The sequence below is a fragment of the Canis lupus genome, chromosome 30 (genome assembly GCF_048164855.1).
Source record: "Canis lupus baileyi chromosome 30, mCanLup2.hap1, whole genome shotgun sequence".
NCBI classification, from domain to species: domain Eukaryota; kingdom Metazoa; phylum Chordata; class Mammalia; order Carnivora; family Canidae; genus Canis; species Canis lupus.
This window is the reverse complement of record NC_132867.1, coordinates 9,670,962-9,691,295: the sequence shown is the minus strand read 5'-3', so window position 1 is coordinate 9,691,295 and position 20,334 is coordinate 9,670,962. Positions and strand designations below refer to the sequence as shown.

At 36.0% G+C, this 20,334-nt stretch overlaps 1 long non-coding RNA gene across 1 annotated transcript in view; it reads left to right on the top strand.

Annotated features, from left to right (window-relative positions):
- LOC140621455 (uncharacterized) overlaps window positions 1–19,128 on the top strand; it is a 47,602-nt gene extending 28,474 nt beyond the window's left edge. Inside the window, exons 3-6 of the long non-coding RNA XR_012021159.1 lie at window positions 5,522–5,555; window positions 8,789–8,871; window positions 11,726–11,778; window positions 18,847–19,128. This is a non-coding gene — a long non-coding RNA (uncharacterized lncRNA). The remainder of the gene's footprint in view (window positions 1–5,521; window positions 5,556–8,788; window positions 8,872–11,725; window positions 11,779–18,846) is intronic.
- Window positions 19,129–20,334: the final 1,206 nt, after the last annotated feature.

Genomic DNA, 20,334 nt, shown 5'->3' with positions numbered 1-20,334 from the left:
ATGTTAATACAGCAGAGGAAAGGACCTGGTACCTTGAGGTGAAGAAAAAAAGGATAGAAAAGTAGGACACGTGTCGAGTTGGGGATGCCATTCCTGTCCTTATAAGATCTCTGTACTAGAACTGAGTGTCTAGGGTATATTGAATGGACACAGTTGTTAATTGTGGTCTTCCTAGCTACCGTTAATCTTCCTATTACTGGCTGAACTTGGGCATAAGAGATAGTCTCAGGAAGTATTAATCGAGTGGAGCAGAAAAGGAAGTCAAGAGAGAAATCCCAAAGCCACAACAGAGAAAAAGGGAGGGCATAAAATTTCCTGTAGGCATCACTCTTCACAGATAGGATAGCTGTTTTTATAAAAAGCCATTTATATATAAGAATGTAACATACCCACACGCATGCGCACGCATGCACAAGCCCAGTTAAAACTGCCTACGTACCTTTTGGCTGATACAGCTAATGCAACTTATTACAATCAGAGTTTCTAGTTACAGACAACAGAACTCTAGCTAATGAAAGCAGAAAGTGATTTATGGAAAGACATGGTAGCTCCTAAATCAGTGGGAGAGCTGAATACTGAATGCTATGACAACTCCCAAAACCATGCCGTGGAAATGGAGTACCCTCTGCTAAGATCAGAAATTTGTTGAATCAGGAAGCTGCTCTTATAAGTACTTGCTCCAGAATAGCCACCTCTGCCAAGAAACTGTATCAGTAACATGGCAGATCAGTAATACAGATATCATACTACCTGTGACTAAATTCTAAATTAGAGACTTAAGACGGTACACCTGGATAGGTGAACCTAAATCATATCTTGAAGCTTAGCTACAAGGGAATCTGGGAAATATTGTTTTTTTCCTATTCTGCCAGCCTCTGCTTGCTAGGAATCGCAACAAGTGTTGATCAAGGTGCACTGTTATATTCTATCACTCTACTGGAGGCCATGGCATTTCTTAGTAGTTAGTAGAATAGCAAAGAATCCTTATTCAAAAAGGAGGAAAGTATGACACAATTTAAGTAAAGAGATAACAACAAAACAAAACAAAGCAAATTTAATCATGACTGGTCAATAAGATCAACAGAATATGGCTTGTGACTTCTGAGCCTATACGATAAATAGCATTGCCATTTCTGCCTTGATCTTTTGGACTTCTTGCTCTGGAGAAAACCAACCTCCATGTTGTGAAGGCACACAGGCAGTTCCATGGAGAATGCTGTTTGGAGAGGAACCAATTTGCCCACATCAACTTGCTATGATGTAAGTGAGCCACTGGGGAGGTACATCAGCAGCTCTAGCCGGGCCTTCGGGTAACTGTAGCACCAGCAGACATCTGACTGCAGCCTAAAGAGTCTGAGCTGGAACACCCAACCCAACCTTTTCTGAATTCCTGACAGAAATGGAGGGAGAAATACATGATTGTTGATACTTTGAACCACTTCATTTTGAAGTGATTAGTCGCACAGCTGTAGGTCAGTAACAGAAGCTTCTTCTGTAGTGAGGCCAGGAAAGCGTCTCTAAAGACATATTTGGTAGGATCTGAACAAAGAGTAGTTACCAGCTATTTGACACTTAAAAAGTTAAGTCTTTCAGGCAGAAGCAGTAGCAGATAGTGACCACAAGGTAAGGGAGAACTTGACTTTCCAAGGGACAGAAGAAATGTGAGTGTGTGCAGAGCATAATGAGTGGAATCAAAGAAGGAAGAAGTAGGGAGAGATAAGTGGAAGTCAAAAGTCAAATTCTTTAAAGTATTATAGGTCCTGATAAGGAATTTTGATTTTTTTCTAAGTGCAGTAGGGGTTATCAAAATGTTTTAGTCCTGCTAGTGATGTGAGGTTAGAATGGTAGCAAAGGAAATGAGTCTTCTTGATACACTTAATTGAGAAGTTCTGTTGTGACAGAGGAGAAGATACAGGGTCAAGTGATTTTTTTTTTTCTTTTTACAAATAGGTACAATTAAGGCCTGTGTGGATGCTGATAGAAATGGTTTTAGAGTGAGGGAGAAATTAATGGTGTGGGAGATCAAATAAATAATTGAAGGACAGTTGTCTTTAAATAGGCAAGATGGATAAATCAGGATGAACCGAAGAGGCTATCCCTCAGTAGAAGGAAAAGCAGAGAAGAGGCCAGATACATGAGACATAGGCAGTTAGACTGATGAATCTGGAAAAATGAGGTGATTTTGTCAATTGAATCTAGTTTCTCAAGATGTTTGGTTTAATTGTGAGTTAAAATTGGGGATGTAGGAGGTTAGATATTTGTGCTGCCTATCTGAATAAATGGAACTCTCAGTTGGAATTTCTATTGCTTTCCACTTCTACAGAAAAAAATGACAAAAATAAGAAAAACAAGTTGATATGAGTTATTTAGTCCAAAAAAAGCATGGCTAGTGGCAAGGGAAGATACTAGTGGCAAGGAGGAGAGAATGAAATGAGAGAAAGTTTTCTTATCTTATCCTCCCTAAAATCCTAGAATGTTAGATTTAGAGGGAAGCTTAGATCAATAATATTTAGGCAAAAGAACACTGTCTGAAACTTTTTTTGGAGAGGGGATCTTTTCTGTTCCTTTTAATTTGGTTGGCCCAACCAAGCAGGTATTTATATTCATAAAATGAACTGATAATTTCTGTTTTTGTCACCAGTGGATCCAGCATGATCAAAACTAAAAACTTGGGACTCTGCTGAGAGGCACCAGTAATTATCTGGTGGGATTTATTCATTCACCAAAATTGGCTAAATGCTTACTTTGTTCACTGTGGTGTTCTACGTCTAGGTGATAGGAAACAACAATGAGTAAATAAGACAAACTTATTTTGGCTGGGTCCTATTCTGGCATTCATCTACCATGGAGATAAACAAGCATGTTTTCCATCTTTCAGCTACATAAAGCACTTCTGCTATAAAACATACCTCTAAGGCATACCTAGACACAGTATAAAGTAGTGTTCAGAGTGTGGACTCTGAGACCAACAAGGTTTAAATCCTTAAGCTTTCTGTACCTTATTTCCTCATCTTCACAGTGGGTATAGTGATAGAACACCCCTCATTCAGTTTCTGAGATAATTAAATTAATTTTTCACATAAAATATTTAGTGCAGAGCCTGGCACATAATAATTGTTATGTAAGTGATTCTTATGAACTAATATGAATGTATCTTCTTCATAAAATTAAAGACTCAGGTTTTTCAAATAAATTTTAATTTAAACCAGACATAATTTAGAAATAAAATGGTATGATATAACCTGTTCCCCACTCACATAATTATGTAAGGACTTCTAAGGCCAGTGTGTCTCTGTATATATAAGCCTATTTATTTGCACATTCCACTCTCCTATGGAAATTATATGTTCACAGGAGGAATCTGGTATTGGTTTTGATAATATTTTTATTCTGATAAAGTTTATTTTCATGTCACAATTTTGGAACTCTATTTCCCAACTTAGTACTAAAATTTGAGTTAGTGCTGGAACTAAAAATGTCGAATCAGAATCAAACAACCCCACAAATCAATCATTCAATAATTTGAATTCATACAAAGTGTGTATGTTGTTTTGCAAAAGCAAATCACATGAATATCAGGAAGTCTCTCCATCAACATTGCCCTTCTAAGTATAATAAATGCTTCAATTGTATTTATGCCTTTAAAACCTAGCTTCTCCCCATCCCCCACTGATGAAAAGGTACATGTTTCCATTTAAGCCTATACAGATCAATTATTTAGCTTTTTGCAGGTTTCTTTTAAACATAATTACCTTGAGAAAGAAAGATGAGTTCATGAAAGCTTCTAAGGAATTTATGAAAAAAAAAAAAAGGTGTCCAAGTTGCTTTTCATTTTTAGAGGGCTTTTTTCTCTATATATTTAAAGACTACATTATGCAGTCATTCATTCTGTAAATTAAACCTTTTGATTCCGAGTAGCATTATGCAAAGCCAGCTTATTGTACCTATTTGCAAATACACTATATTAGTGAATGCTTTCTTTTTCTTTGCCTAAATTGCCAAAGTGTGTCACAACAAAGGACATCTTAAATGTTACCAAAATAGAGAGTTTTGTGTAAGCTATGATAAGCACAATTTATGGTATAGTCACTCAAGACACCCAAAGAGATGTGAAACTATGAGATGGAAAAAAAAAAAAATGAAAGCACTGTGAAAAAGTTAAAAGCACAATAACATGAATGTCATGGAAAAGTCACCTAGAGGCACCTAATCGTTGAAGCCCAACTACTAATGTGAGGAAAGTTTGATGAAACTAGGCTTTGGGGATTTTTTCCCATTCCTACTCTTTACTTGCTCCAAAAGTAACTGTTGGCATTTCAGATTCCCTGGGGTCTTCTAAGGTGGGGCAAGAGACTTGTTGGAACAGATTCTCAGAAACAGAGCAGAGGAAATATAGTAAAGCTGAGTTGCTTGGATATTCCAGACAATTCTGTCACTATTTTTGAACTATTATTGATCCACTAACCCTCTCTCCTCTGTTCCCTTCATTCTGTTAGTTGTATTTTAATAATTACTTACGTGGGACATCACAAAATCCCAGTGATAGGACAGGCTCTGAGGAGCAGAGATGGATATGATAGAGCGAAGATGTTTCTGTATCTTTGTCTGGTCTTTAGCCACCATATTTAGCAAACAGAAAATTAAAAACAAAAAAAAGGACTTGAAAAGTGCTTTGTGTTATTCATGTAGAGGGAGGAAGTTTGCACAGGGCCAATGAATCAGGGAGAAAACACAAAAAAGAGCTGAGTGCAGAAAAGAAAAAAAAATCTTTTAAGATTTTAAGAGGAAAAGGAGCTTAGATTATGTTATCTATACTAAAGCGTTGTCCACTTAAAGGTGCTTTTGTTGAGTCAAGATACTCTCAGATACTTATACACTGTACAGATACAGAAAATATTTAAGAGAAAACACATAAGAAGCATTGTCTGATGGCTATTCCTAAAATAAAAATGCACTTCTAGCTGAATTTAATATAAATTAGATTTAATATAAATCTCAATATAAATTAAGAGAAAAAAGAGAAACATGGACTATTTATGGAGGCAAGGAGATTAAGGAACAATCTAATATTCAATAGTTTTTCATTTATCCATGTTATATATATGTGTGTGTATATTTATTTTTTTTCATAGTTTATTGTCCTGGGTGGTTTGTTCATTTGCTCGACAGTATTTACATTTCTACACTCCCTTGGAGTTCTCATATCACTTCTGCTACTCATTACCTCACCTCCTTTAACTCTCCGAGATACTGATGAGGTCTTCTTTTGAGAAGAGCATGAGATGAAAATATTTAAGTTCAGAATATGATTTACATTGCACTTGGGAATACTGTGATAGTGAAAAAAAATACAAATTCATAAACAAATCACTGATGGAGCTTCAGAATGTTTTGTTTTTTTACAGACCCTGCATGTGTACGATTTCAGTATAGTTTAACAGTGATACAGTAAATGTTTGAAACTAATTGTGCCTTAAAAAGTTTTTGTTGTTGTTGTTGTTTGTTTTGTTTTTGCCTACAGAGAAAAAGCATTTGAAGATGAAAACGGATACTAGGTATGGCGTAACTTGAGTTTTACAAGTGAGCCTGTGTTCTTCAGTGATACACTTGTTCATGATAACCTACGGGAGATGTGCAAATTTATAACAAAAAAAAAATCTGTTTTCAATAAGGTCTATACAACTGACAGATAGAAAGCAAATGGAAGAGAAAAATTTTGGTCTCTGGGGCCTAGCTTGCAGAGATCTTAATGCCCACAGGCCTGAGTATGGCTGAGCAAGCCCACCAGTGGCCAGAGCAACCCCCCTTCCCCAACTGCCCTTGGCCAGTCTTCTTTGGTCTTAAGCTGTATCTGTTTACCTCAGAGTGTGGTATGCAGTACATGTATTACCATTTTAAGATAGGAAAACATTGCCCTAAGGAGCCATGACTTCCTGGGTCTGAGAACTGCTTTGCATTTCTTTCTGGAAAGGAATAGTCTTTGATTGTACTCCCTGCTGTATCTATGCCTGTGTCTAGGTCTATATTCTTATCTATATCTCTTCTACAGATATTTCTTGAGCTCACACAATATGCCACCCACAGTATAAAATAATCAAAATCTGATTTTGATGAATGCAATGCAGACAAGCAATACATAAAGTGAAGACACAATCTGCAACCAATAATGACTAGACACTTTGTCTAATTTATACAATATTTCTATTATAAAGTGAATCTTTTTATTTTTTTTTTTAAATGCATCCCATTCTTGTGTCGTAACCTAGGTAAGGTTAATATCCTGGCATTGCTGAAAATCAACCTCAGATTTTGCTTGTGCTTCAGAGCCAAAATATAACCTGAAGACAGAGTTTGGGATAAAGAGGAACAATAGCTTTGTTGCTTTGCCTGGCAAAGGACGCTTCAGCAGGCTATGGCCTTCAAAAAACTTCAAGCCCTCCAGAGAAAGGGGCTGCAGGGCTTCATAGAGAAATATGGATCTAGCCAGTTTTGACAGGAATTGTGTATGTGCTGCCAGCCTCATCAATTAGTCATTTTCAGGGTTTTCAGAAAAAAAAAAAAAAAAAAAAAAAGATTCACTGAAACAAAAGGCTAGGAAGAGAGGGGAGGAGGTGCACAGAAGAGAGGAAAAATGTTACTTCAAAATTGAGCTTCGCTGAAACATTAGTGGAGCCATTTTGATTTCTGTTCTTCATTCTTTTAAGCAGTTTCACCTGCTTTCGAAATATGAGACTTTATTCTGGTTCATGTCTATGAGACTGGATTATCTGTTACTCTTAATATTATTGATTTTGGAGATCCTTATCTTGGTATTTCTAAGGAAAGAGCCAAAATATCCTGGTATTTCTGTTTGTGAAGATTCAAAAGCAATGAAGCAAGATATTTCCCTTGAATGCTGTTACTCACGACAAAGGAGCTAACTGCTTAATTCCAGGGGTCTGTTATTATTTGTAAACTGGTTCTTAAATAAGGATACTTACAGATGCCTCTTGCTCCAGATGGTACCATTTAACTGCCTGTGTCACTCATGAGTGGTTTTCTGCTTTAGCTTTAAACAAATACTCAACACAGCAATTCTGTTATCAAGAATTCTCTCTTAAAATTGGAACAAAATCCTAAAGTGCTGCATGAAGTGACAGCAAAAGCAATTTCCTTCAGCGTGGGACACATGGGTTAAAAATAAACAGAGCATAAAGGTACTGGTTGGGATAAAAAAAGAACTGTAACCAAGTGGAAAGGGAAAAGATCTCTGGACTTACTCTGAAGATCTGAGTACAAATCCTTGCTCTGCTACTTAATACCTGGTACCCTGATAGGTCTCAAAAAATGTAAGGATAAGGTCATCCCTTTTACAGGATTTGAGGACTAAATAAAATAATCAGTAATCCCCCACATTATATCTGATGGATGTTGGTAGATGTGACCATGGGAAAAAACATGTTTTGTGACCCCCCCAAGAAGACGTATGTGTTCCTTAAACTTGTTTGGCCCTCAACCAGCACAACTACTTGGAAAAGTGTTCTCCCATGGAAACATTTTGGGAACTTTTACTCTAGTCACTAAAATGCTATTCAAACTTAAGCTGTTAAAATTTTAGATGTAACAGTAGACAGTAATCTGGGATCTGAATTTTACTGATTTGTGTTCTGAGGAAATTTCCTATCTGATTCTCTAAAATAAACAAACAAAAAACAAGACAAATAAAAAATCTTTTTGAGCCCACAGGCTCAGAGAATGCTAGCTATACTTCTTAGCTTTATGTTTAAAACATAACTTGATGCTATTTTGCCTCCTTCAAGGAATTTTTACTCTGGAATTTTCTTAGTATGGCTTAAACTGAAGCTCTGTGAAAACTTTAATGTTATTTTTGCATTAATTTTAGTAATACCTAAAAAGTATGTGAGTATTAGAGAAATAGCTTAAGTAGTCAGTAAATCTTGGATTTAAACCCTAAAAGCCACTTGTTTTGTGATCTTTACAATTTATATACTTCTCCAGCCTTGGTTTTCTTATATATAAAGTAGGGATAGTAACATCTACCTTCTAGAATATTTGGAAAGTACAAAGAAGGAAATCATTAGATGAAAGCAATTGACACGCAACTATGATACTTTTGAATGATAATAAAAAGTCATGCATTCCTCTATTTAAATGAAGATGTTCTTAGCAGTGGGAATTAGTAGACCACAAATTCCCGGTTTTTAAAAATTAGAAACAGGGGCGCCTGGGTGGCTCAGTCAGGTGGTTAAGTGGGTAAGCAGCTGACTTTGGATTTTGGCTCGGGTAGTGATCTCAGGGTCTTGGGATTGAGCCCCAGGGCTCTGGCTCCTTGCTTAATGGGGAGTCTGCTTGAGGATTCTCTCTCTCCCTCCCTCCTCTCACTGCTCACACTACCTCTCTCTAAAACAAATAAATAAAAATCTAAAAAAAAGTTAGAAACAAACATCTTTACTAAAACATCTTTACTAAAACAACTCTAAATGATGCAGTTAAATTTCAATTTATATTGCAAAGAATAAAAATATCTAATCTATGGAACACATCTGTATGAGAATCTTTCCTCAGATATTTCTTTCATATTTCTTCTCTGTGTCCTTTTGCATGCTCATTGTTCCTTAGCTCTTGTATGGGATTTGAATTTTAGCAGTTGTGCTTTTAAAGTTCTAAACTATCTTTTTGCCTCGTTTTATTTTATATTTTTGATGGTCTCAGGAATAATATCAAGTATATTGATTGTCTCATTTTAAAATTTTCTGCCTCTTATATTAACACTTTCTTCCACTTTCAGTTTCTATTTCATCAGTCTAATAATCACTGGCACATGTGAAAATCCTTATGAACATTGGTTCAGACTGTAGGGGCCTCACAGAGGTAAGGATGGAAGAGGTTCATAGCTGATGGTTGTGTTTTAAGACCCATAAAGAGGTTGTCATTGTACCTCAAGTACTGTTCTATTAGCAAATGGTAACCTGGAATAAAGCTCCAGCACCCACTCTGGTATCTCCAGTAGCAATGCCAGATTCCTTTCTTTTTAGAAACCTGTCCTAAGGCTTTACCCTTGAGACAAATGCTATGGCAAATCTGAGAGCAAGGAGCTCACATGGCTGCTCCATAGCCCCTCGATTAATTTACATCACAAATTGCCCCAGAGTTCTGTTTCTCAGACTAGATTATTCTGGAGTTCTGAGGGAAATAGTCACATAGGAGCAAGTCTGTATTTTCCCTATATCCTACTAATGGTTACTAAGTCTTTTAAATTTTCTCATCTATCTCCAAATATTTTGTATTATCAGAAGTTCTTTAACTTTCTGGTCAATACTATGAGTTTATTATAATTTTCTAATTGCTTCTTTCTCTCCAATAGGATATTTTTTTTTTTTGGCGGGGGGGGTGGGGGGTGGAGACAGGGAAAGGTAAACTCCTTATCTTGAAATGGGTAACTTTAAAAGATTTATGTCTTTTTAAGATCATGTTTTTGAGTCCATACATGGTCACAATGAGAACTGTTCTCATTCTCTTTTTAAAACATATTTGACTATAACCACCCAAGAGTTTTATTTCTTAACTTTTGTATTGGTTAAGTTCTTCAACAGAAGAAATTCTTCTTCAGAGTTGAATATGCATTATTTATGTATTCATTCATTCATCAGATATTTGTTAAGCACATCATAGATACAAGATGATGAAGAAATCTGGACAAAGCCTCACTAACAGAGAACTCCACTTCTTTTCTGTAAATGCAGAACAGGTTTTCTTTATTTTTGCCCATGAGAAGAGGGGATTTGTCTTTACTTTTCTGCTTATTTAAACTGTTAGCATAGCATATGTTTAGTTTTTGTTTTAAAAATTTTGCTTTATTAGATAAAAATCTTCATTCTAACCTAGCAATTGAAAAGAATATTTAAGATTAACTATCAAGCTTCAAATATAACAGAAAATTCAAATATAACAGGTTTTAATTTCACCATTTATACCATGTATGTTCTAGAGACATCCTAATAAAATTGTTGTCATCATATAGGATATAACTGATGGCCCTAGTACAAGTGACAGTTTTTAAATTAAATTATCAGAATTTATTTATTTTTAATTTTTTTTTAAATTTTTATTTATTTATGATAGTCACATACAGAGAGAGAGAGGCAGAGACACAGGCTGAGGGAGAAGCAGGCTCCATGCACCGGGAGCCCGACATGGGATTTGATCCCGGGTCTCCAGGATCACGCCCTGGGCCAAAGGCAGGCGCTAAACTGCTGCGCCACCCAGGGATCCCCAGAATTTATTTTTTATAGGTTTCCCAAGACATGTAGAATTAAAATATATTTTGCCTATTTTGAAGAAGGAACTTCCTGAGATTAAAATGGGATGAGTTTCCAAGATTGCTTATGGAAATCCTTTTCTGGAGAGGTTATGGAACAATGTGTCCTCCTCTGTCTTTGGTAATTTAAATGTGATTATCCTTGAAGTCCAGAGACTAGACAAAGTAGCCTCCTATGTACGGTCCCTTTCAATCCTGTGACCTGTGCACAGCTCAATCTCATCATCTGCACCAAGTGCAGTGTTTGTGAAAATGCCAAATGCACATGAAATTACCCTGTGCATATGCAAATGGGTTTATAGGATAAGAGATAGCTTGTTAATCCTGGAGGTCTGTGCCTTTCAAACTGGGAGGTGCATGACCCCAAGGATACGGAGTGCTATGCCAGGATATATCTGAAGCTGGGTTATGCACATGGTCTGTCTTCTTGTCCTGTCAATAATGCTAAATATATTAGAGACATACATTTTGATTTTCAATTTTATTTTTAGTATAATAAACATGGATATATTATGGAATAGGAATCACAAATTGTTTCATTAATTAATAAATAAGATGTAAGTTCAAAAGAATTTCAGACAACTTTGGATTGTTCCCCCAGTGCCTCTCCAGGGGCACTCATTCACTCTCTTTTCCCATACCTTGATGGCAATGGTCTCAGGGCTTTTATGCAGGCCATAAATGTATGGCCTGAAATACTGGTTTCACTGCCATGTTATTATCACAGCTTGAGTAACAATTTTTTTTAATGGTAGTGGTTAATGTATCTAGATTCAATAAAATTTTGCTTTGAGACTAGCAGATTAGAACTTGATCTTTTTACAATTTGATAAAAGGGTAATATACCAGCCTCATGATCATATCTATATCTCTTTTTAAATTTATTAGTTATTTTGAGAGTTTCAAGCATTACCATCTGATTGACAGTTAAATACCAAAATGCATCAAACATGCAAAATTGTCCTTAGAACCTTTATAGATTATGCTGTGCATGGTTAGTTACCAGCCTAGCACCAGCCCAGCTCATCTTCTCCACTTTGATTGTACTCAGACTCTCTTTTTTGTGAATCTCTAAGTTATCATCTCAAGGCTTTCAAATCTGACTCTCTAGATGGTATTAAAATACCCTGGAAATCATGAAGAAATTTGAGATAAACTGCATGCATATTCAAATTACTGAAATGACAGTTTTATTTTTAGTTAATTTTCATTTATGGATGCCTCTCAATTTTCTATCAAAACTTAGATAGACAGAGCCATGAATTCCGGCAATTTTTTCCATTTCTGGTGTCTCTTTTAGAGATCTTTACAAATAGAAAAATCTGAAGAAGAAAAAAAAAAAAAGAAAAAAAGAAAAATCTGTAAATACAGCTACACTTGTTAACTTCACACCTTTTTTCCCCTCAGTAAGCATCCCTACCATTTAAGTCCAAGCCAGAGCCGGATATAGACTCTGAGAGGTGAGTGGGCACATTATTTTTCTTGCTTATCCTATTTCTCTTTAGAGACTGCTGGGGAAAAATATTGATTCTCCTGTAGCTTTCCTTTTATATCTGTGGGAAACATCAGACTAATGGAATATAATAAGCCAGTCCTGATATTTCTACTTTTTGCCAAGAGTAAAAAACATTGAGATGTGTACTGTCCTGCCCAGTTCATTTTTAAGCAGTCCTCTCTCTACCCATGTGACTCAGCAAAAATAATTTCATGAATGAATTTTGGCATACTTGATTTGAAATTCTGAATCAGGAACCTATAAAAGCAAATACCTGATAATCAAAATAATCATCCAAACGTTAGAGTTGGAAGGCATCATTCAGGTCCAAATTGCTATCTAAGGTCATTCAGCCTCTTGGACATTTTCAGTAAAAAGTGTCACTTTAAATACTTTTAGCAAAAATTCATTGCCCCAAATGGACAATCACATTGGAAAATTTCACTGTTAAAAAGTGTGACCTTAAAATTAATCCCAAATCTGCCATTTTATATTTTGTATCTACTGCTTCTGGTAATGTTCTCTGAAATAAATAGTCTTATCCTTCTTCATGGTGTATTTCAAATATTTGAAGAAATCATATCTTCTATTAATCTAGTGGTTTGCTAGACCTGGCATATACCAGGTTACAAGAGCTAATCTTTTAAATTTTTAGGAAGTTTACAAACTGGTAGTTAAAACTAGCCATTATTAAAAATTAAATTATACAAACTTAAATAAATTATATTTAAAAGATAACATACAGCTCATCACCTCCTAATTAGTTTACTCTTATCTATGATTTAGGTTATTTATACCTATAGTTGCATGATAGAAATACTATATATTGTTGTACTACTGCATATCTCTTCCCAATCCTGCATTAAATGATCGCATATTGGTAGTTTGAAATTGGCCATGCTGAGAGTATTTATACTATAGAAATTAACAAATGCTAAAAATAAGGCTTTTCTCTCTCTTTTTTAGAGAGCTACTGATCATAAATTTACTCTACATCATGGCCTCATCTCTGATCTATCATGAACATTTAATGCAATTCCTTTTATCATCTTATAACCTTTCAAAATTAATTTCTGTATAATTTTATGAGTAGCTCTACTTCCCGCATACCTCCTTCCAGGTGTCCATTAGTTTCTATTAGTACCCAGAACCTAAACACAAAATTCAAAATGCATTTTCCACACAAAAAAGGCCAAAATTGCAAGTTGTCCCACTTACAACACAATTTTTGAGGGGCTCCCATACTATAAATAAAACAGAATCATGAAAAAACATAGTGTGTTACAGAAATCTAAAAAAAATTAGACTTTACTAATGGCACAGGCCACAGAAGTAATATAGCGACTGTAAGCTTCAATGGTCAGAACAAATGTCAAACAGTATTCTCAGTCTCACTGCCTCATTTTAATAACAATGTGGATAAATTAAATCCTTTGTAGGGTACCCAGAATGGTAAGGAATCCAGCTTTGATTTTGTTATTCTACTATAGGCTTAAGTTTTTAACTATTTTTGGATTAAACCAATACTAATATATGTTTATATCGTGAAGTGATTCACTAAAATTATTAAATATATAATAATTAGATAATACACCCATTGATAACTGCTGAGAATAGATTCTATTATAAGCTGACTCTTACCAATTAAAAAAAATAGATAGTATAGGTAAAGCATTCTTAAAATTAAGTTAGTTTCCATCTTCACATTCTTAAGATAATCCTCCATATTTTCAGAACAAGAAAGAAAATTACAATCTTTTATAAGGGTGGAAATTCAAACTTTTTGTAGCGGAATAGGAAACATCAAAACCTATTCTTTGAAGTGTCATCTTATGTAATGAATACAACCAAGTAAATATGATAAAGCAATATAAACAGAGGAAATTGTGTGATGTGCAACAAACTAGATTAATATATTAAGGAAAGATAGAGACATGGAACTGGGGGGCAGAAATGAAATGAAAAAGATAAGGCAAAAGGTACTGGGAATTGGAGGATGAGGTTGCAAAGGCTGTGAAGGATGAGCTTAGTGAAGATATCCTATTTATTATTAAAGATTAGAGAACACACTTTTTATGTAGGAGGAGTCACTAAAGACATTTTAAAAAACTGTGTAGCAGTTTAAGCAATGGTATTTTACAAGTTAACACGGGCAATGTTGTGAACTGTATTGGGGAAGAGAGAAACTGAAAGGCAACATGGCCAGTAATAAGTGGATGACAATGCCATAGTCAGATCAAGTTGTAGAGACGTTTTGAGGAGTGCCAGTGGAAGGTGAAAGAGAAAAAGGCAGATTTGGCAATCGACACAGGGGTAGTAGCTAAAGCCATAAAACATAAACACGTAATAAGCAAAACCGCCAAGGGAGTAGTAAATATAAAGAAAATATACTTTCATCAGAATCTTAGGGTAGGGTGAAAAGAAAAACAAATTCAAGAAGAGAGTCTATAATGTCAAATATTGTGAGTGAGAAGCAGAGTAACACTTTTTTTTTTATATTTTATTTATTTATTCATGAGACATACAGAAAGAGAGAGAGAGAGAGAGAGAGAGAGAGAGGCAGAGACACAGGCAGAGGGAGAAGCAGGCTCCATGCCGGGAGCCCGACGTGGGACTCAATTCCGGGTGTCCAGGATCAGGCCCTGGGCTAAAGGCGACACTAAACCGCTGAGCCACCCGGGCTGCCTTATATTTTCAAACAGTATTGTGCATAAGCTTCTTCATAAATATGCCATATCACTTTAATTCACATTTTGAATTGATAATTTAGACTCACTTTAAAAGACTGTGTATTATTGTTGTAAATGGAAAAAATTCATAGAAGGTCATTATAAAATTAGTAGAAAACTACTAACCTAATAAGAGAATATTATAAGAGAATATTATATATCACTGAAAACTGACGTTTGGAGACCCAGTGGTTTATACACTATATTTCAGGGAATACAGGACTAAGAAAAGCCATTCTTTCTCCCTCTCTCTCTCTCTCTCTCTCTATATATATATATATATATATATATATATAGTCAAGACTTGAAGGAGTTCAGTTTTGAGGAAAAGAATCAGATTCAAGAGAATCGATAGTCTGTGAGCAGACTGAATATATCAGCTTGTCCTTGAGGTTAGCTGCAGTATAGAGAATGGAGGATGCAACTATGAGCGACAAGACCTAAGTGCTTTCTGATGCTTAAGCTGGAATTTGGATATTTATTACATTAGAGCATCTGAGAGATGATAACTTTCACCTTTCAAACATGTTGCAGTTTTGCATTCCATGCAGTTGTATCTTTAATAACATTAGTTTCCATCTCCATTGGGACATCTTTCTTCCTAAAAAGACTAAGAAATAAAAGCATGTTCCAACAAAGGATGAAACAGGTAAACATAGGGCCAAGCAATAGTTCTAGATTTGACACAACTGTATTGAAAGACAATGGTTTTCTCTATTTAATGTTAAAGGATGCAATTAGAGTAAAAGAAAATTTTTTTGAAAACACCTCTTTTCCCTTTTTAAATCCAAGTTGCTTTCTTCAGGAAAATAACCTCTCTTTTTATAGCTGTTTGTAATGTTGAGGAAAGAAGGGATTTTTTTTTTTTGGCAAAAGGATATGCTGGAATGTACATGTCCTTCCAAATGTTAAAAACTTATTTAGATTTGCAAAGAAATTGTCTTTATACAATGAAAACCTCTCAGGAAGTCCAACTCCTTATTTGTTTGTTCTTTCAAGCGAAACAAATCATCATTAAAAAGGTTCAGCTTCAAATTAAGACCTTTTAGAAGCTTAGAGGGACTTGCTCACAAAAGTTCAAATCCCTTAGAAAATGGCTCATTGCTGCCTCAGAGAAAGAGAAAAATAGCTACTGATGAGATTCAAATCATTCTCTATCCTCTCTTTCATTAATTTTAAACATAATTCATAGGCCATTATGCTCTGGAAATCAAAATAATTATTCCTTATTGTAGCCTACCATTTTTCATCATTATACACACACAATGTCCAATTTCACCCCACTCGTCCAAAATGGCGCTCAAAGCAGGCAAAAAAGATTAACTCCAATCCTTACATTTGGCTTTAATTCATAGCTTTCTAAAGAGTTTTACTAGTCTAAATATGTATTTACACAATAGAATATGATGAATCATTTCTAAAGTGTAAACATACTAGTTTAAAAAATTGCTTAAATATGTATTTCTGCCTGAGCTTCCCTCAGGATGTTCCTATAAGATTTTCAGCAATAACTCCCTAATATTTGGATCACACCACTTCTTAGCAACACAAGTAATTAAAAAGGAGTGGGCAAAGGGTAGAGGTACCTCTCAGAGTAGTGAAAATATTGTAGTTCTTCACCTTTCTCCATGTTGGCCAGCCATCGGGGCCCTGTCCGTTATTTCAACTGGGATCACCTTTAATCTAGGCTGACTCAACTTTTTAGCAGGTTGTTGTTTAAAAAACCTACTAATGAAATATCTGGGCAGATGGATGTCTCAGAGAATAATAGTGTTTACTTTCTATAGATAAACATCTTGCTCAGCACGTTGGCTTTGGTTCTTGGCTAGACGTACATTTCACTGCACCATCGGCACAATCTTTGCTTTTAACCAGTCTGCAGCACCTTGAGAAACATCTCATTTTCTATTGCGGTGGGGGTGCTTGGGTGGGGGCCAGCGTCCACGCTGTCTTATGTCTGCTGTAACATGCCACTGCCGGTTCCAATTTTGGTCCAAGATGAAGTGGAAGTGAATTAGGATGGCAGAGTCCCTAGGTATGGACATAGAAAGAGCGGAAGCAGAGGTGTGAGACTCAATCTGGTTTTTAATCTCTATGTTATTAATGATACCCATTTCTACCATAGGGTAGTCTAATCTAAACATTGCTCCAAGCAAACTATTTTGTAAATGCCACATGCTATATCTTTGTCTTGAGCATTCTCTGCAAAGTTCTATAGATATATACTTGACTTATCTGAAGTTGGAAGACTCCCCCACTCCCATTCTCTCCTCTCTCTGCACCCCCAATACTTTATAAAGTAACATCAGACACAGGCTGATTGTTCTGGGAAAGGACTTTGAGATGCAGAATTTTAATGGAGTGATTTTATTGGACGATGTGCTCTGGTTAAATAGTCATTGAAGAAAGAATAAGCAAGACTGGACAGAAGGACAAGTTGAACTAGAAAATAGTCCTAATAGACGCCTCAGTGAGTCTCATGGAAGCTCTAAAGCTGGGATGTCCCCTCAGATCTGTCTTGTATTGGGAAGGGAAGGAACAACTACTGCCTTGGTTAGGAGCCTGAGGATTCAACATTTGGGGTTCTACAATCATCAGTACTACTTGGTATCAGATGTCAAATTTGCTATGAATTATATCAGGAAATATTTTTTGCAGAAACATTTATGTTGATGCTTTTAGGACCTCAGGCCTCTGCCTCCTTATTAGGAGGGTGGTTGAATTTATTAGTTCTAAAAAACATTTATTGAGGGCTTATGAACCAAGTGTATGATATAAATGTCATCTCAATACTGAAAGCCAGGCATTATATTTTTTGTATTTTTTAGATGAGGAAATAGATTCTAAGTGTGATCAAGTGAACTGCCAAGGTTCACACAGTTACCAGGCCTGCATGCAAACCTATGTTTTCCTGCTCAATGGTTGCATTGTACACTTTTATAGACTTTGGAGAGAGAGAGAGAAAGAGAGATTAAGCAATGCTGAAGGCTGAGAAGTCCCACAGTGTGTTCCCTATATTTGTGTGAGGTGTAATTCTTCTGCTCACCTTATCGAATGTTGAGTGATACAGAAATTAGTATCTGAGAGTAGGTGCTAACATAACAAAACCTGAAACCATAAGACTTTGGGGGCATGGAGTGAGACTCAATTTTTTTAAATTGATTTATTAATTTTAGAGAGAGAGGCAGGGTGAGGGGCAGAGGGAGAGAATTCAAGAGGACTACCCTACATGAAGCCTGACAGGGGGCTTGATCCCACAATCCATGAGATCATGATCTGAGCCCAAACCAAGAGTAGGATGCTCCACTGATTGAGCCACCCACGCACCCCAATCCAAAACTATTTATAGAAAACTCACAAAGTTTTTAAGAGGCTTTAACTAGAAAGCATACCATGTAGTCAGACCCAAAAAGGATATTTTAAGCTGAAAAAGGGCTGTAGGCTCCAAATTTCTATAAGCAGAAAGCAGGCTGAGAGAACTTCTCAGATTAAAATATGGACTTTTTTGGGGGGGGAAAGGTAAAGTATTTCAGAGGGAGGTGCCAAGTCACCAGAGAGTGAAGCCAGCTGAGAATAATGGATTAAGGTACCATTGTCAGAGAGCAAATCTGGGACTAATCAAGAAATGTTCTCTGCTCCTAGTGAGATTGGGAGATCTGAAAACATGTTTTTAGTCTATTTTACTCTATTCATTTCTCATTTCTCTCCTCCCCTCTTCTTTTTCTTTCCCTTCCTTCCCTTTTCTTGCCTCTTTCATCTCTGCTTGCTCATTCTTTCCTTCTTTCCTTGTTTGCCCAGCTGTAGTTTTGAAATTGCTATGAACTCAGGACTATGATTTCCGTTCTTTTCTTTTGTGAATAGAAGTGTCTGTTATAGTTGTGTCATCCCTGTCTCACCAGTGCATGTTGGTTGTGCAATGGTCAGATAACTTGTATTTTTAAGTTCAAAGGTTTTTAAGGTTAAAAGGTGTTGTATCTGATAAGCCTCATCCATATTTGGACCTAATTTAAATGATGAAATCTTGTACTTTGAGCCATCTGATGCCACGGTTGAATAAAACTTTGGGGCTCTTATTTGGAGATGAATGCATTTTGCATATGTTAGGAATGTGAATTTTGGCTAGGAAAAAAAATTCCTCCCAAGCCTAGACTTGCCACTCCTCTCATCAAGAAGTGGAATCTATTACCTTCTTGAATTTCGGCTGGATTTGTTACCTCCAGTTAACAGGGTACAGAAGAAATAATGCTGTGCCGGTTTTGGACCTATCCTTTAATGGGCCTGCAGTTTCTCTTTTGCTTTCTTAGAACCCTGAACCACTGTGTAAGACATCTTATTACTCTTCTGGAGAGGTGAGCTCAGCACTCCTAAACTATTCCAATCATCTCAGTAAATATGAGAATGAGGTCATCCAGGAGATTCCAATTCCAGCAAAGTCCCTGGCAGAATGAAGCTTCATGAGTGACCCAAACCAGATGGAGCAGAAAAAACAGCCTAGATGATTCCAGTCAATCCACAGAATTGTGAGAAATAATAAATTGTTACTGTTTTGAGCCATCAACTTTGGGGTAATTTGTCGTGTAGTAATTGAAAACGAAAGACATAAATAAAATAAATCAATGAAAGAACGAAGGAGTGAATGATTAGAGCAAAAGCCTCTGTAAATGGAAATAGATTATGTTACCTGGGATATCACTGGGTGTGTTATCACAAAGGTGTGTTACCTTTACACCTGTGATTGCCTATGGACACCAGTGGGCAGCAGAAAGGTTCTGAATCCTTGCATGTGTTGAGATAAAAGTGAGAAAAAAAGAGTGTTGTTGAGTTGCCCTCAAACGTTCAGATCAGAACAGCTTTCTTCTTTTCTGCCCCTTTTCAGGGCAATATCATGCCCATTACTAAAAACAAACAAACTACAAAAGCAAAACAGAACAAAACTTTATTTCTACCAACTCTTGAATTTATTTCAAAAACGAGTTAGGAAAACCTACCCTCAATAAAAGAAAAGACATGTGGGAGAAAAGTAATTGTAGGACAACAGCTAAAACAAATTCAAAGGATCTAATACACTGAAACAATCAAAATGTCATTCAAGGACTTCCTATCAGCATCCTGTGAATAAATACAAAGCACAGAATATGGCAAAGTGATAGAGAAAGCTTCCTTCAAAATAGAGGATCAATTGTAGTGTAGCTGAGGATTTTCCATTTGAAACTCGTTGTTTGGTGCCTCACTATTTTAGTGACTGGATTATGCAAATGATAGAGATAAGGAAATCCTTAGGAAGGAAATAGATAGACTTTATAGATACTACTAAAAAAGCAATAATGAGGAATGATTTAACAAAATTCAAAGGTTTCAGATCATTTGAGAGCCCGAAACAGCAGATGGTAAATATAGTTCAATTCAGACAAACATTAAAAAAAAAAAAAAAAAAAAAAGGTGCATAGCAATAGAGAACTACAAAAGAAGGCTGTGGAAACACAGTTCAATGTAATCACCCAGTATGCCAACCAGAAAATATCCCAAAACTTTTAATTATCAGCTTGGTGCAAAGAAATGGTCTTCCAAGATGAAGGCCAGAATAAAAAATGTGCTTCAGGTTTTTAGTCTTAACTGTTGAGGGAGGGGTGGGGAAGTGAGGATGAGAAAAAATACTTAGAAGTGGGAACAATAAAGATGCTCTAGGAAACATGAGATTCTTAGTCACAAAATCCAGAGGATTTACTTTTCTCCATGGAAATAAACGAGCATTTTGATATGTGTGTTAACTTATTTTATAGGGAATATTTTAG